The 15710-nt window shown below is 37.0% G+C and overlaps 1 non-coding gene across 1 annotated transcript; it reads left to right on the plus strand.

Moving 5' to 3' along the window:
* Positions 1-14770: 14770 nt before the first annotated feature.
* LOC141716397 (small nucleolar RNA R71) lies at positions 14771-14877 on the plus strand. Its single transcript, XR_012573109.1, has one exon. It is a non-coding gene; the product is annotated as a small nucleolar RNA R71 (small nucleolar RNA).
* The last annotated feature ends 833 nt before the right edge of the window (positions 14878-15710 follow it).

Below are 15710 nucleotides of genomic sequence, written 5' to 3' on the forward strand. Positions count from 1 at the left end.
GTAAAGTTAAACTACTTGAAATAAATATTTAAGGGTTCATGTCATTTTCATATACTACGGATATAGATTCGAAACCACTTGGTTCATGTATATCAAGGTGAATTAAATACTCGCATCGTATATATGAACTAGTTATCACACACTTGCAATGTAAATGAAAGAGGCAGGTTGAATCACTTGCCTTGAGAAGGCTTGACTTAACTGGCAGGTAGGAGCAACTGGAAGCTTTACTCGACTTTTATGGCAAGTTTACCCTCGTCTCGAGATCGTACACAAATAATATTAATCTCATTATAATATATTATCACAACTCAACCTATTTGTAAACAGAAATTAAACATACTGGCACTTAAGCCTATATACGCACATATTTACAATCACCTTATAAGTATATTAGTACACATAGCCACATATGCTCACATACCACATTTAAGTACAAAATAATATAAAACCCATTATATTGCATCACTAGGCTTGGATGATCTCACTCTACTTACTTAAGTCACTTGGTCACTATACTAGACAAATCCCCAAAAAAATTTTGACCTCCTAACACGAAGAGCCTTTACTAAACCATCCAATTCCTAATGACCCTGACTTGGGCCTTTCACTATACTGACTATAAGCTATCTTTCAGCCATGGTGGTCAACCAAATCTTCACTCATAAGTGCTCTAAAACTATGTGATAAGTTAATGTGCTCATTATAGTAAATTTCAGAATGACATCTATGATTTCTTGGGTGCATTTGACACTCTTATACTTCAATTTTACTTCCAAAACTTCTACACTAAACTCTTCTGATCATAAGGCAACTCCTAAACTTAATGTGGCTCAAGGGCCTAGCTTGGGCCTCCCTAGGCCTAAGCTCAAAGTCCATGATTCCCCTATTTTTCTAGGCAAAAAAGGTCCATACTTGAACTAACTTGTGACACATGATTCTAAAAAAATCCTATGATCTATCACTGGAAAAACTCCTCTGACACTCCCTCTAACTAAGGCCCAACAGGGCCTAATAAGGGTCTACCTAACACATGGTCAAAACTTCCTAATTCTAAGTTGCAACAAAACTGTCCCCTGATGGACAGATTTTGTGTTTCCACTCGTGCACCTAACAAAACGTCTTATAAATCTCTAAAAAACACCTAAAACCTATTGTATACTCCTAGTGTTAGCTTCTGGTGGCTTGGTCCTCAAAGTACACAGCAATGAAAAGGTCGAATCTCACTCTAAACCTCATGGTACTAAACTGATTTTCTGCAGAATCTAATGCTCTCCTTTTTATCATGATTCTTACTTGACAAACCAAACCAACAACAACCAAAACCCTAACCAAACTTCAACCAAGGTGATCTACTGAGATAACTCTCTTACACTCAATATAGGCTTAGTGGAGATCATCCTTACCTAAGGTGCAACATAGCAAAATAAAAGTTAACACATTACACAAATTACAAGTCATCAAATTTTCAAAAACAACAATTTATATCTTCTTCATATATATTCGAATTAACATCACATACCAAGGAGCACAAATCAAGATCAATATCTTAACCCTACTGAAATTAAAGCTTACTAACAAAATCAATCCAAATTATCAAGAACTTTCGAAAATCAAGAGTTGATTTCTATGCATGCATGCCTTCGAATATTCAAGCCAAAACAACATGATTTCCAAAATAAATCTTTATCATAAAATCAGCATGCAAGCATAGAATAAACTATATCTAAATGATCACTTAGCATGCAAAGGGTTTTATCAAGTTTTTACTATAAAATTCATGCTATCATCACAAAAACACACAAAAATGAAACAAGGCAACAAAACACCACTAAGAACCATTCATTCGGCTCCCTCAAGGTCATGGCCAAATGAAATGGAAGTGAAATGACCATTAAAATAAAGAGCCTCATTCTCATGACTTGGCATTTCACCATTCCTTGTAGTTCCCTCAATAATACAACCTTATATCCATGAGAATCAAGATTGTACTTTGAGTTCCAACTAAAACTATGCCATGCAAGATCAAAACTTAAACTTTTTACTCAAACTTCTTTGGATTATATATGATGAAGATATAGGAAGTAACATTTACTTGAATGGAAGTTAGGTGCTTGAATGAAGAATGAAGAAAAGGGGGGGTAGGGCTTCGGCCAAAAAGCCGAGAGGAAGGAGCCGAGAGGGAGGGGGAAGTGAGGTGAAGGTGGAGTGTGGAGTGAATGAAATGATCCTCTCATTTTATGCTTGCTTTTATGCTTTTGATTGACTAAAAGAAGTGAGTGGAAATGAGAATTTACAAGAGTAACCTTCCAACATAGTTAGGTCATTTTGCATGCAAGGTCAAGGAGGTAATTTGGCTAACAAAATATGAGTTAGTGGGGTTGGAAATGTCTTCTTTGCCCTTTAGTTGAATGGAAGAGTATTTGCATGAAAGGGTTTCCATGTAATTTGCTAATTACTAAGCAACTAATTTTCAAAGATTTAGTTTTATAAAATAAAATAAAAGTTCAAAAATTATAAAAATTGTACCATAAAATAACTTGGATTTTTAGAAATTTTATGAGATCACATTTGAAATTTGTGAGTGAAATAATTCTTAAAAGATAATTTTCCAAGGTATAGAATATTCTTTATAAATAAAAAATAAGGGCAATTAATAAAACTCTTGCTTTGAAAAATTTATATACTACATAAAGCAATTTATAATGCAGCAAATTCCATTCACACAAATGTACAATCATTAAGTATATTTATAATTGGCTCTTATATTATACAGAGATTGCAAATAATATTACACAAAATGTTGGTCGTAACAGTGTGTTCAAGAAGATGCTTCTTATTCAAGCCTAGGTATTAGCTTGCACACCACACTTGATTAGGCATTTTAATTATAAAACATGAATTCTTATTTTAAAAAATGTTATCTTTTACTTAATTTTTAATTTAATTAGCTAGCTTGGATAATTTATTGCTAATTAATTTGGATGGTATTTTCATGGCCTTGGTTCATTTATTTATTCGCTTACATATTCGCTTGGTCGTTTATTCATTTTCGTAATAAATCTTCGTAAGCGATTCTCAGGGTAAATCATTTCTTATAAATCCTTTATGCTTTGAAACCTTGTACTTGGATTTTAATCCGTAGAATTTTAAATTCTTAATCATAATGTGATTCTCGTATTCCTCGATAGTCTGTAAGATAAGGTCGTTTTACAAAATTCGTTTTCTCCTAAAACGAATGGCTTTTACATACACTCATTTGGTACATATAGTCACAATGTCAACTCGGAATCTTAAATTAAAAACTCGTATATGGTGTGGTCGCAAAAGTTTTTTTTTAAACTACAAGGTTACTAATTATAAAGGTCTTTTACCGATGTCATAAATTTGGGTTCTTATAATTTCCTTTTTCATTCCTAGCTACCAAAAGTTCTGCTTCAAATCCTGGTACATGTTAGTGCTTCCAGGATGAATAGAAAACCTAGAATTATGGGCTTCTCGCAAAATCTCATTTTCAGCTCAGTCACAGTAGGGATCCATATTCTAGAGGAAAACCTAAACATACATTTCCTGTCTTTTTAAGTACAAAGTTCTTATCTAGTCAAACTATCTAGTCCTTGATCCATTATCTCTTCCTGGCACTTCTTAATCTTGTCCATCAGTTCTGGATGAAAGGTATTCTCATACAATTGCTCTTTATTACCTTCTGTCACTCGAACTTCAATTTTCAGCTTTTCCAGTTCCTTCACTAACTCTTCAGCAATCCTAATCGTATTAAATCTTTCCTTTCTGCTCAAGGCATCTGCCACTATATTGGCTTTTCCTGGGTGGTAATTAATGGACCAATCGTAATCCTTAATCAGTTCCAGCCATCTCCGTTGTCTCATGTTTAGATCCTTTTAGGTGAATATATACTTTAAGCTCTTATGGTCCGTATAGATCTCGCACTTTTCTCCATACAAATAATGTATCCACAGCGTCAACACGAACACTATTGCTGCCAATTCCAAATCATGCACTGGATACTTCTGCTTATGGGGTTTTAACTGTCTGGAGGCGTAGGCAATAACTTTATCATGTTGCATCAACACACTGCCCAAACCCTTCAAAGAAGCATCACTGTGGATTACAAAGTTTCTCGTTTCATCTGGAAATGCTAGCACCGGAGCTGTCACTAATCTCTTCTTCAACTCTTGGAAGCTTTCCTCACATTTCTCTGTCCAAATAAACTTCTCATTCTTTCTAGTCATCTTGGTCAATGGAGTCGCAATCTTGTAAATGTCTTTTACAAATCTTCGGTAATAACTAGGTAATCCAAGAAAACTCCTAACTTTCGTCGGGGTCTTTGGTTGTTCCTACCTGGATACAACCTCAATCTTTATAGGATCCACCTTAATACCATCCTTACCCACTACATGACCCAAAAACTGGACTTCATCCAGCCAAAATTTGCACTTTAAAAATTTAGCGTACAACTGCTTCTTTCTTAGCCTTTGTAGGGCAATCCTTAGGTATTCTGCATGATCCTCTTTAGTCTTCGAGTAGATGAGGATGTCATCAATAAATATAATAACAAACTTGTCTAAGTACTCCTTATAAACCTTGTTCATTAAATCCATGAAAGCAACTGGTGCATTGGTCAATTCAAATGACATCACTAGGAACTCGTAATGTCCATATCTAGTTCCGAACGCAGTCTTTGGTATGTCTTCAGGCTTAATCTTTAACTGATGGTAGCCCGACCTTAAGTCAATCTTCGAGAAACAGCACGCTCCCTTAAGCTGGTCAAACAAGTCATCGATCCTTGGTAGGGGATACTTATTCTTGCTGGTCAACTTATATAACTCCGGATAATCAATACACAATCTCATGCTTCCATCCTTCTTCTTTACAAACAACACTGGTGCACCCCACGGGGATACACTTGGCCTAATCACTCCCTTATCCAACAATTCCTGAAGTTTCTTAGCTAATTCTTTCATCTCTACTAGGGCCATTCGATATGGAGCCTTTGAAACTGGTTCTGGTCCAGAAACTAGGTCAATATAAAACTCGATCTCATGATCTGGTGGCAATCCTGGAAACTCATCTGGAAAGACGTCAGGAAATTCTCTTACTATTGGGATCTCATCCAGATTAGGTGCCTCTTTATCAGTGTCTACTATATGGGCCAGGTAAGCCTCACATCCTTGTCTTAAAAGTTTCTTTGCCTTTAGTATCGAGAAAAATTTCTTTTCCTGCCTCTATCCTTGATAATTTACCCTAATATTGCCGTCTGAAAACTTCACAATTTTCCTCCTCTTACAGTCAATATTTGCCTTATGTTGAGACAACCAATCCGTTCCTAAAATCACATTGAATTCTCCTAGCTCTAAGGGTATTAGGTTAGCCGAAAAAGAATGCTCGAGAACTTCTAGTTGACACTTAGGACAAAATTGACTCACTGAGACTTTATTCTAATTAGCCACTTTTATAGTTAAAGTTTCAGCTAAGTCTTCTAACATTAAATCCATTTTATTCACATAATCCTTTGACATAAAAGACGTAGATGCTCCTGAATCAAATAAAACTTTAACATGTACGGAATTGAGAAAGAGCGTACCTGCAACTACATCCGAGTCCTGGGCATTGGATATCTTGGTCGTCTTGAAGGTTCTGCATCTAGTTGTGCTGGATGCTGGTCCTTGCGATGCACTACCTCCAATACTTCCTTGAGTAGCAGTCTCACAACTCCTAGCAAGATGTCCAACCTTACCACAGTTATAACAAGTAACTGCGGGTTTCTCTGAGTTACACTCTGATGCGTAATGACCTTTCTGACCATATTTGAAACATTAAATATTCCCTTTACACTGGCCACTATGTCTTGTACCACACAACTTACAATCCACTGCTGGCTTGACTGAATGGGTTGGAGTGGAAGCAACTGAAGTGGCACTAGGCCTAGCCTGGGGAAAAGTCTGTTTCTTGAACCTCCTATTTCTATTCCTTCTGAATGGCTTTGGAAACTTCTGACTGGATTTTCTTTGATCCGCCTTATCTGTAACACCCTCAAACTTTCTTTTTTTATCGCCCCTTTCCTTGGAGGCCAACCTTTGGTCACTTTCTATAACTAGAGCAGCTTGGACTATCGAGGTATATGTCTTGAGTTGCAAGGATACAACTCCACTGTGTATTTCTGGATCCAATCCCTGCTAGAACCCCTTTGATTTCTGAGCTTCAGTAATCACATACTCGGGTACCAATCGGGCCAATTCCATAAACTTGGCCTCATATTCCGCCACACTCTTTTCACCTTGTTTCAATTCCAGAAACTCAATCTCCAACTGATTTTGCAAACAATCCAGAAAATACTTTTCCAAAAATAACTCTGTAAACCTGGTCCAAGAAACAGGACCTTCTCCTTCCAAAGCACGAGTGGACTCCCACAAATAATTTGCCTCACCCTTAAGAAAATAACTCGCATAGTCTGATTTGAGATTATCACTTAATTGTGTGAGGGTAAAGGCTTTTTCCATCTCCTTTAGCCAAATTCTGGCAGCAACAGGGTCCACTCCACCCTTAAACTCTAGGGGTTTCACAGACTGAAAGGATTAAAACTAAATGTTTGGTTAAGCTCTTTTTGCTGAGGTTGTTGCTGAAACTATAGCTGTTTTTATTGGATTTGTTGTTGTTGTATTATGAATTGCTGTCGTTGTTGCTGTTGTTTCAGAAATTATTATTGTTGCTGCTGAAATTGTTCTTGTTGCTGAGCCATTTGATTAGACTATTGGCGCAACAAATCTAGCAACTCATCCATGACTGGCCCCCCAACAGACTCTCTACTAGAGGAATTGGACGGGTTATTCTTCTTTGGCGACATTCTCTTGAAACACAAAAAATGGTTTTTTTTTTGAAAATTGCCCCCGGGTAGCAATATTTTATGTAGTCACGAGAATGCTGCCATAATAAAATATTCCCATCCTCATTTAATTGGGGTCCATCCATAATGAATAGCTAAATTTAACAAAATCAACAAACAAATACAACAATAATAATAGTGCAAAAGTTCTAAAGAGACTAAAAAACATCTTTTATAGAAAGGAAATATGGTACAACAATAGTGTTGAATGTCCAACTAAAACAACTGTAGTGCAACACTGACAACATAAGTCAAGTACACAACCAAATTTGGTTATAATAGCAGCCGCCGACTACTATCGTAAGATACTAACTGCACTCACATGATCAGACTCGTACTCACGAGAGGGATAACTAGAAACCTCTATCGATCATTTCCAATAGTACATATATACAAGGAAGACACACTAAAGATTAGGGCAATTCCAACAAAACCTCAATAGATGTCAGGGTTACGCCTTTGAACCCTCGACTGGACTCTTAAACTCACTCATCTATATGAGTTGCTGACTCACACTTTTGAACACAATTTCTACACCTTTCTGAATCTTCTCATAATGTAGCTCTGATATCAACCTGTGACGGCCTCAACCCCGGGGTCAGGAGTTAACGTCACGAACAACAACAAACCACAAATATAATACAACCAACTCATTCTTATTTTAACATAAACACAACCCCATAACAAGATCGTTTCCAGGTTCAAGTATGATTTATGTTACACAATTATTACAAACCAACTTATTTAAACAACCTGACACAACTTACTTTTTACAGCAACTCAACAAACCACATCTGGTCTGACATAACTATCTCAGAGGAGCCGCGTACGAGAGGAACTGGAATCTGGCCCTGCCTATGACAGAAGGTCTCCTAGGCATCTACAAGATATGAATATATAAAACATTTTGCAAGAGTGAGCGATCAATCGCTCAGCAGTACCACTATATGAATAATAAGTAAAACAATTTATGATAAATAGTTATAGAAACAAAAATCATAACTTGTTAAAAAAACAAGTAAAACTAGGTATAAACTGGATATCAACAACTAGCATGCTCTATAAAACAATAACATCAGTCGCGTGTTGTATAATACCAGAGTCCAATTTTAGCATGCTATTTTCATTTTCAAATCATCGGTTCCATTACAGGAACCACAAAATCATCTGTTCAGTTACGGGGACCGCGAAACCATTTGTTCTGTTATGGAAACAACAAAATCTTGCTCAGATATATACTGGATGATCAATGATAAGATAGCTGATCAGGCTATCATCACCGGATGGCTCCATCTTTCATCCCACAAAATCTGTTCCGAAACTCAAAGACTAGCTAGTTCTTTGTCACGCCGGACTAAGTGGTTTTAATAGGGTGCGCAACCAACTTAGCCTCTTACGCCGCCACACTGGGCCGTTACAGGCCACCTGCGCAAGCTCATCCAATTATCTGATCTATTTTATCCAGTTTTCAAACCACTTCTACCTATCTCTTTTCAAAACAATTCGATCACAACACACTTTCCAAAATCCTTTCCAATTTTATTCACAATTTAGATATAGGCATTTTCAGAAGTTACTTTTCCCCAAAACATAATATAACAAAACATTTTTTAAACACAGAGGATACGTAACTTAAAACATTCTATTCCACTACGCAATTAAATTAACAGTTATTCATATATTACTGAACCATAAAATATTTGTTCAGGGGTACTTGCCTTAATATGATTTAACAACTATTACCAGATGGCTTTGAACCGACTTGGATGCTCGGGCTCTTGACTGGGACCAATAGAATCGAAACATCCTAAATTAGAGGATCGAATATGCATGACATATCCTCGTTAATATTCTACCCGTACGTTATCAAAACCCGACTAGTAATTATACAAATTATTGAAATACATGTAACAATTAGGGTTCACGTCCTTGAAATTCGGTTCGGTATCTATTCTCGGAAAATACATATACCCGTCGGTTTGGAAAATAGGGTTAGTAGATATTTTTGCAAAATATTTTACCACAACACGCAATCAGATTTTGTACAATATAATTATATATTTTTGATCGACATTTCCGATAATTACAGGATACGTTCCCGTATTCCCGAAAATATTTTTTTCGAAAATTGGGCAGCGTCTCCTTTATTTATCGAACTTCCCGTCGAAACATAATCGACGCTAACCAACAACAATAATTCACAATTTGCATTCCCAAATATTGATACAAACGTTAATTATGAATTATTATTATTATTATTATTATTTATAAATTGTAGGACTCGGAAATATTCATCACCGGCCACCGTCGGCTCGCCGAGGCTCATCGCCGACCGCGGCAAAATTCGTCGGTGTCCGATTAATTTCGAGTTTCCATACGAATTTCAACCATTAATCTGATAATAATTTCCTGCATGAAATAATTTATTTCACAATTATCACTCAATTAATTCCTAAAGAAAAGAATTCAAATTAATAAAAATATTAAACCAGTCAAAAGCACGCACACAAAATACACTACAACCGGAACCAAACACAGCTCAACCAGAAAACCGGCCGGAAAATACAGCATACGACACAATCAACAACCACAATTGCTTCCACACACACACGCACGCGGTACACACACACACAAGAAACACACACAAATACATACAACCCAACCACAATTTTGCCGGAAAATAAAACAAAAAGGCGGCGGAAATCAGGAGGTTGCCGAGAGCAGGAGCAGGCAGGAGGAAAAAAAGAGGAAAAGAGATAGTAATAGAGAAACATGAGAGAGAGGTGAGGAGAGATTGAGAGAACAACTGAGAGATTAAGAGATTAGGGAGATGAGAGCGAGAGTGATTAGAGAAAGATGAGAGGAACCAGTGAAAACAATGGACCAGAAGGAACAAGTACTGAGAAATAACACTGTCAAGTTGGTCAGAATCTTGTTGTTAGGGCGAAAACACGCGCTAAATTACATGCAAGTATACGCGTTCGCAAGTAGTATAAGATATAAATCAGATTCATTCCCACAGAGACTGGTTTAGGTTAAGTTCAGATTATGCACTTATGCAACAATGTATGGTTATCGTTCAATGCTAAGACAATAACAAGTTGAGATAGTTTATAACTAAGATTAAACTAACATGTAATTAACTAAGAATAAAAGTGATTGAATTAACTATATAAGATAAACATGGGATTCTAACTTCATTACTACTTTATTCAAAGTCATTGTTCTTAACCTTAGCATGTGATGGTGATGACAACTAATCAGATAACACGAAACTAGTAAACGCCAACTTTCGTTGTATGAATACCCTACTACCAGACATCCACAAAAGAGATAGAAGCTGAATAGACACCAATTATGTTGCGACCCTATATGTCTATAGAATTTCACAACATAAAGGTTTAATGAACAAGTTATCTATCATGATTACATAGGTCAAGTAAGATGGTTAAAATTACCTACAAATTATTCATAACAAATACATGAACCTATGCTAGCATGGCAAGTTCTAAACCTATATATTCACTTTCGCTTCAATAGAGATTAACACGTTATCTTATATGTTAGCTACGCATATAAGACGAATAAGAACAACAAATACTAGGATATCAATCAATCACCGCACACCAAGATATCAAAAATATTACCTATAAAAATTCGTAAGTAAATCCGTTAGAACCCCACGATAAAGATTAGTTCATAACCGAACTCATCGTCACGATGGGTTCCAATGAAAACATGATATAAAACAATATAAGAGTACTAGGGTTCAAAGAAAAATTGAAAACAAGCATCCAAATATCAATTATACTAAAGAAAATAAAAGTCTTCTTCTATGTAGCCGTCTTGTGCTCTTCTAGGTCTTCGTATTGCTCTCACTGGTCTCCTTGTTGTTGAAAACATCTTTTTATCATTATATATAAGCCCCTAGTAAACCTGGACCCTCAAAATCATCAAATTCTACTAAAATTAGGATTCTAGGGCAAAAAGGGTGGGGAGGCCGCGCTCAAATCAGCGCGGCCGCACTATTTTTTTGGCAGAAAGGCGTGTCGGCCATGCTGGTTTTGGGGGCGGCCGCGCCCGACTTCTGGATTTTTCTGCTGATTCTTCTTTTAGCCGTATCTTGAGTTATGCTCGTCAGAATTAGGCGATTCAATACCCACGCGAAGCTAACGAGATTCTCTATAACTTGAGAATGACATAGGCTTTCAATTCTTAGCTATTTTCAGAATATTTGCTTTAAAAGCTCCTTTCTTTATTTAACTGATGCCTGAAATGTAATAATACAAAAATATATCAAAAATACCAATAACTTGAGTCTAAAACACCAAATTAAGCTTATGATGAAGCATTCCAAGTAGATATAAATCCACTTATCACACCCCCAAACTTAAATCGATGTTTGTCCTCAAGCAGAAATGGACTCAAAAATTATAAAACAAACTAATACATGAATGCAACTACGTGAATGCAACTAAAATTATAATACAATCGATCCCCTCAGAATAACCATAACCAACCAACAAGCTAATGCCTTTGAGAATGCAATGACTCTAAACAGAGTTCGAATAAACCCCATAAACCAACTCACAAACTAGAAATGTGTGCGTGTGGATGCTTAACAGATATACTCTCGAAACTAGATCAATGACCATAACTTATCTTTCATCAAAATAATCACAAGTTTATAAACAGAATAGATGTTAAACGCATAATGTCTCTCAACACCTTATTTTTACTAGAGTTATACAAGGATTCACGCTATTATTGAACACATAATAACATGCTTATTTGACTGTGCAATGAGTGAGGTCCCACAAGACTTATGCAATAATACCCATGTAGCGAGCGTTAGATTAGCGGATCCCAGACTATCAAAGCCTTAGGTCACTAGGTAGAAAGTCCCCTAGAACTTAATTGCTCGAGTATTAAAGTGCTCACTTTTGATCAATTATGCATAAACACAAACTCTTTTTTTTCTTTTTTTCTTTTTCTTTCTTATTTTTCCTTTTTTCCAACAATTTCTGAAGGAGTGCATTTCGCTCCATCTCATTCAACCCTAGACTACTCATATAAATATGAGCCGGCTACTAGCTATTTGACGCCTATCCTTATAACAACAAGCAATGAAATCCAAGCTTTTTCTTCAGTTTTAAAAATTCAATGTTCTTTTGTAATTATGAGAATACCAAAAATTCTAGATATAAACAAGTGATTAAATCTCAACAAATAAACAAGTATGATCATGATCTAGATCAAAAGCAACCTATAAGACTTGTGACTTTTTTCCTGGGCATACAAATCAATTCATTAAGACTTAAACATCCCTCTATTCGACATCACTACACTCAAATTAACATCAGCAATCAATCAAAAATAGCTCATCCTACAGGATCATGTTGAATGGATGCACATGCAACTATATGAACTCACATAAAAACATAAATAAATATGTTCGCATGAACAATCATGCAAAAATACAAATAAAATACAACTAAACATGCAATATGAATCTATATGAACTATATGGACACACACAAACTATTCCTTATAATATCACCCCTAAAATTAAAATTTTCAATATCCTCATTGAAGGTAATAATAAGGATTTCAGGCATACCTAGTTAGCGGGAGGATCACCCTCCTCGGGTGGAGTATCAGGTGGCCAATCATCCTCGACACCAGTGTTTCGGAAATAGTACCGAGAGCGAGTGTCAAATCTTCAGCAAAATGACGGTGGATGTCAAACATGGCCTTTATACGCCGAATCAACCTTCTATACTGCGCATTACCAAGACCATACCTATCAACTATCTGTGGTGCACGAAAGGGACCATCTGTAAGAACGGGAGGAACCGGCCAGTCACCCTTTATATTATCAAAAATATATCCCAATCCATTATCACGGGGTGTACCTAAGAATGCATAAGGGTTGAGCTCAAGTGTGGGAGCTTCTTCAATAGATGGTTCGAGACGCTCCTGAGAAATTTTCAGCTCTGCTAACCCAAGAGAATCGAATGGAATATCCAACTTTCTCTTCCACAGAGGTGCATTCAAAACCTGCAGTTACTCTGCTCCTTCTTCATCTTCAATAATTGATTCCCCTATGAAGAATCTCTCTAAGGTATCTGACTTTGGCAATTGCTCAAACTCCGAATTCACGACAGAGTCGACCCGCTCTACTTTAAAGCACTGCTCTTTATCTGTGGGTAACTTTATTGCCTTGAACACATTAAAAGTGACCTTCTGATCTTGAACTTTCATCCTAAGCTCTTCTTTTTGCACATCGATCATAGTTCGGCCTGTAGCCAAGAATGGTCTTCCCAAGATGATGGGAATCTTCTTATCTTCCTCAAAATCAAGAATTATAAAGTCAGCAGGAAAGATGAGTTTGTCCACCTTGACCAAAACATCCTCCACAATGCCTCGTGGATATATAATAGAATGAACCGCCAACTGCAAGGACATATATGTAGGCTTTGGATCAGGTAAACCCAACTTCTTGAAGAAAGAAAAAGGCATCAGATTGATGCTAGCTCCCAAATCACATAAGCATTTGTCGAAAGACAAGTTTCCAATAATGCAAGAAATCATGAAGCTTCCATCATCCTTAAGCTTCAGAGGCAATTTCTATTGCAGAACTGCACTGCATTCCTCCATAAGAGCAACGGTCTCTAAGTCATCGAATTTCACTTTCCGAGAGAGAATACCTTTCATAAACTTCGCATAGCTAGGCATCTGTTCAAGAGCTTCAGAAAAAGGTATGTTGATGTGAAGTTTCTTGAACACCTCCAAAAACTTAGCAAATTGCTTATCCAACTTTTGCTTCTGCAGCCTCTTAGGAAAAGGAGGTGGAGGAATAACCTGTTTCTCCCCTGTATTACCCTCAAGAGGAGTGTGTTCCATAGTTGTCTTCCTTGATTCCACCTCAGCATCCTTCTACACCACTTTTTTCAGCTACAATCTCATTTTATGGAATTGGCAAGGGTGCAGGAGAACCTGCATTCTGGACAGAGTTTTTAGACTCTTCATCTTGCTGAATTTGGGGGCTTGCGACCTTTCTGGATCTCAAGGTGATGGCGTTCACCTGTTCGTTAACTTCCCTCTTGCCTGGATTGGCTTCTGTATCACTAGGAAGCGTTCCTGGTAGTTGATTCAATAAGGAGTTAGCAATTTGCCCTATCTTGTTCTCCAGAGTCTTGATGGAAATAACATGAATTTGGCATATAAGAGCCTGGTTTTTGTACATAAGCCTTCAACTCCTCCAATTCAGATTTTTCATTCGAAGATTGACATGCACCTCCATGAGTTTGTTATTGAAGTTGTAGTTGTTGTCTTGGTGTAAATTCTTGCTGAAAACCAGGGGGGTTGAATTGTTTTTCCCCAAACTGCTGGAACGAGTGTTACATTGCATTCTGATTGTTGCTCCAACTAAAGTTAGGATGAATCCAGTTGTCAGGATGATAAGTGTTTGGAACTGGTTGTTGCGATCTCTGAAAGGTGCTCACAAACTAAGCTGATTCACTAGATATAGCGCATTACTCCGTCGTATGTGAACCTGCACACATCTCACAAACACTGCTTATCTGATTAACACCATAGTTATCCAGAGAATCAATCTTCATAGACAGTGCCTTTAGTTGAGTAGTGATAGCCGTAGCTATATCCACTTCCAGAACTTCTGCTACCTTGCCCTATGGCAATCTGTGGGTTGGATACTGATATTCATTAGCAGCCATCAGTTCAATTAGACCATAAGCTTCCTCATAGCTCTTTTCCCATAATGCTCCACATGATGCTACAACAAGCATGGGTCTATACTGTGCTCCCAAACAATTATAAAAATATTTGATCATCATCTAATCAGGCATGCCATGATGAGAACACTTCCTAAGCATTTCCTTGTAGCACTCCCAAGCTTCACATAGAGTTTCTCCCGATTGCTGCGCAAATTGAGTAAGAGCATTCCTGAATGCGGCTGTCTTCGCCATAGGAAAGAATTTAGTAAGAAACTTCTGAGAAACATCCTCCCAAGTAGTGATAGAAACAGCTGGTAGAGAGTGAAACCAGCACTTAGCTTTATCCCTCAGAGAAAAAAGGAAAAGTATCAGCTTCACAACATCTTCAGAAACATTGTTGAACTTGAAGGTGTCACAGATCTCGATGAAATCCCTAATGTGCATTTTGGGATCTTCCATTGGAGAACCCCCAAACTGGATTGAAATCTGTACCATCTGAATCGTACTAGGCTTGATTTCAAAGGTATTAGCTCGATCGCTGGCCTGGCAATGCTAGATTGAATGTCATTGATCTTGGGTTGAGAATAATTCATCAACGTTTTCGTTGGTGCTGTTGGATCTCCCATTGTAATGAGTATTTGAAACACAAACAAGTAAACCATGAAAGTAAAAGAATCTGAGTCATTGAACTTTAACGACCACTGATGTCAAGCACATAAACTAAAATTTAACACCGAGTCCCCGGCAGCGACGCCAAAAACATCTTAGGGCGAAAATACGCGCTAAATTACACGCAAGTATATGCGTTCGTAAGTAGTATAAGATATAAATCAGATTCGTTCCCACAAAGAATGGTTTAGGTTAAGTTCAGATTATGCACTTATGCAACAATGTATGGTTATCGTTCAATACTAAGACAATAACAAGTTGAGATGTTTATAACTAAGATTAAACTGACAAGCAGTTAACTTAGAATAAAAGTGATTGAATTAACTATATGAGACAACCATGGGATTCTAACTTCATTACTACTTCATTCAAAGTCATTGTTCTTAACCTTAGCATGTGAT

The sequence above is a fragment of the Apium graveolens genome, chromosome 3, assembly GCF_009905375.1.
Source record: "Apium graveolens cultivar Ventura chromosome 3, ASM990537v1, whole genome shotgun sequence".
Lineage (NCBI taxonomy): Eukaryota > Viridiplantae > Streptophyta > Magnoliopsida > Apiales > Apiaceae > Apium > Apium graveolens.